The following is a 3,668-nucleotide window of genomic DNA, read 5'->3' as shown; positions in this document are numbered from 1 at the left end:
CGTACTGGCTATTTCTATCCGTCCATGTTTAAAGATTGTATCATTGCGGTCCGAAAATGCCACAACTGTCAAGTGTTTGATCGCAAGATGCGCGCACCACCAGCTCCTCTCCACCCTATAATTGTTGTTGGTTCTTTTGCTAAATGGGGTATCGACTTTATTACATGTAACCCTCACTCGGCCGGGGGGCATGCGTATATCATCCTTGCAGTTGATTATTTTACTAAGTGGGCCGAGGCGATGCCTACATTCGAGGCAGACGGCAAGACAGCTGCGATTTTCATATTCAATCACATTATTGCTAGGTTTGGTGTCCCACAAGCGATAATCACTAACCATGGGCGCCATTTTCGAAACATTATGATGACAGAACTTACAGGCCAGCTTGGTTTGCGCCACGATAGCTCAACTCCTTATTATCCACAAGCCAGCGGTCTGGTTGAGTCCATCAACAAAGTTTTGGTCATCATGATCCGACGAATCATTGGCATTCATCGGTCAAATTGGCACAACATGTTATTTTCCGCGCTTTGGGCATATCGAACTTCGGTGAAAACATCAACAGGGTTGACTCCTTTCCAACTAGTTTATGGTTTGGAAGTCGTGCTGCCCATTGAATGCGAAATCCCATCACTTCAAATGGCTGTCAAATTACTTCCAGCTACTTCCGAAGAGGAGAAGCGTTTATTATACAGCTCAATTAGATGAGACTCGACGCGATGCTTCACTGGCAATCGAGATTCATGCAAAACGAATGAAAGCTCAGTATGATCGAAATGTGACCCCTCGAAATTTTTCGGAAGGAGACCTAGTGCTATTGTATGATCAAGCTAACGATAAATTAGGTGCTGGAAAATTCGTTCCTATGTGGCATGGACCCTACATTGTTAAGCGAAAGCTAGCAAAAGGGACCTATGAGCTGGTTGACTTTGATGAGGACTCTTTGGGTAAACCCAGAAATGGACTTTACCTAAAGAGGTACTATGCTTAAATGGTGGGTGTGAAGATTTTTTGTTAGGATAGTTAGGTTAATTTTCTCTTTCTAGCTAGTGTGTTTGTTAGAATAGACAGTGTGCTTAATTTAGAAAATGTGTTTTTTGTCGTTATTCTGCTTATCTTGGTTTTACCTTTGATGTTTGCAGATGTCGATGCCTCATTTGCTGATGGTGCTTGTCGTAGTACATGGAATATCTCTTCCGCAGCTTGGGTTATCTATTTGCCCTCTGACGAGTTAGTTTCTATGCATGGGGTGAGCCTCGGTCAAACAACAAACAAAATTGCAGAATACAGTGCAGTGATTGAGTTATTATCTGAATCTATTTCATTTGGGATTCAGAGTTTGATAGTGAGGTTAGATTCTGAACTCGTTGTATTACAGCTTAATAGAGTTTATGCCATTAGAAATCCAGTGTTATTAAGGTTATTTTTGAGAGTGCGTCTTTTGGAACGTGAATTTGATCACATCGAATATCAGCATATTCCAAGGTCTTTTAATACATTAGTAGATGCAATTGCTTCTCGAATGTTAGACAGACATTTGCGATAATCATACATGTAAATTTAAAAACATTAACATTTAATCACACATGTTTAACAAGATAAGCCGGTAATAATGATATATATATAGATAGGAGTGTGTCAAAATATATATCGTCTTCGACCATAGGTTGAAAAACACCTTATGATCGGCAAAAATGATAAGTACAAAAAACCAAAAATGTCATATGTGTCTACAAAAAGTGACTAGCCAATCACTGGTGGTGCTCTCTATACGAGACCACTGCCCGCGCTACCCTACATAGGAACCTCCTGAAAGGTCCTGGGACTGCGACCACATAGCGCTGAAGTGGGATAGGAATATCGTCTATAGTCGTCTCCGGTATGTCCGCTGTGAGACGCTCTAGGTCGTGTTCCCGCTCGGCCAAGGTCTCTGCGACCGCATCCTGTGGGGCCGGTGCTGGTGCAACTGGTACTCTTCTCTCGAATGGCTGGAGATTGGCCGGACGCTGTGGACCTACATCTGCATTTTGAAAATTTTCACTGTCAGTTTTGAGACGATATAAAAACAAATAAAAAGTAAATAATTTAAAAACTTGTGGAAAATGAAATACCTCTGTCGTCCCATTGTTCTCCCTGTGGAAGAACCATGTCCGGATCACCGCGAAAATCTACTCCGGCATAAGGGAAGTCCTGAATCGCAAAGACCTGGTTCTCCAACCAGTGAAAGTAACCCACAGGAAATCGAACAACTCTCGCTCCCTCATCAGGATGTCGGGCCATCACCATAACCCATCGTATCAACTTTGGCTCCCGAGGTGGCCCAACCGCAACAGTGAGATGCTGAGGGATAAGCATCGGAACTCTCTCTAGGGCAAAGCTCACAACTAAAGGCCCATATCCAAAGGTCTTTAATTGCCCGTTCTTTGCCCTAGTTAGTTGGCCCTTCATGTTGGCCAACACAGCATCGCACCAGTTGAAAATGGTGCCTCGGTAGCACTCTATCGCCATCCGCATTTGGGACCCGGTGGCAATGTGCAAAGCGGTTGCGCCGCAGAGTCTGGTAACTGTAAAGGCAATTACCATAAGTTTGGGCAGGGATATATACTTGATTTCTATCCCTTTCTCCTGGTTCTGATTGTTGCACCACTCTAGCCAGAGACTAGCAAGGGATTGGCCACCCGGCCTAGTCCCGAACAGAGACAGTTGCTCACCCCTATTAGGAAAACCAGTGAGAAAATATATGTCAGAGGGCTCTATCTCGAGCTGGTGCCCTCCGATGTAAAAACATTGTTCCTGGACGTTCCACCTTTCAACCAGCCACTCTAAGAATGGCACCTGGGCCCTCATGCCAGGTATGGCCCAGTACTTGTAGAGACTGCATGCCTTCAAAGCATCAATGGAAGGTTGATGATCTATTGCGGCCAAATCGACATCTTTGTGTTCTCTTTCGCGCCAATCAAGCATGGTGGGCAGTCTACACACCAAAAAATATTGATTACAATTCATTAAATAAAAAATTGATGGTTAGATTTTGAGTTTGGGGTTTGGAAAACCACTTTGCGCGGAGTACGCACCCCGCGTTCAGAAAACAGAGCGTGGGTACGCAGTTGTTCTGAAGGTGGGCTGCGTACTCCGACCTTTTTCCCATATACGAAAAAGTCGGGGTACACAGGTCACCCATGGGGCACCTGCGTACCCCGAAAAGCGCATCCTAAAACCCCAAACCCTCTAAAAAATCAAACTAAAACTTGAAATGAAATTATAAACGGATGAAATTGAAGAGGAGGATGTTGTGAAATACCTGAAAGAGACGGCGCTTGATTCCGACGGTCGGATTCTACGCAAGTCCACGGGAAGTTTCTTGTCAAAAGCCCTTTTCTCTCCCTCAACAGTAAAATGGTAAAAATGACATGGTAAAAAGTCTTTTTATAGGTTTTTTGGATAAATGAATGCTAGGTTTGTTTATTTTTCACCATAGAGAGATATTTTTCAATGTATTTTTGCCTATCTTAAACAGGTATGAGTAATGTGTTGTTTTTGTGCAGGACAAAAGGACTTTTAGAGAAAATTATCATTTTTCACGAACCAAAACATGAGTCATCTTTTAAGCCCTTTTCTGACTCCTAAAACATGAAAATATTGCCGAGTGTTTCTTTTACACTAGTTAA

The sequence above is a fragment of the Pinus tabuliformis genome, chromosome 9, assembly GCF_031772625.1.
Source record: "Pinus tabuliformis cultivar Carrire ecotype Pingquan chromosome 9, CPIR1, whole genome shotgun sequence".
NCBI classification, from domain to species: Eukaryota; Viridiplantae; Streptophyta; class Pinopsida; order Pinales; family Pinaceae; genus Pinus; species Pinus tabuliformis.
The sequence above is the reverse complement of the archived record's forward strand: the minus strand, read 5'-3'. Positions refer to the sequence as shown.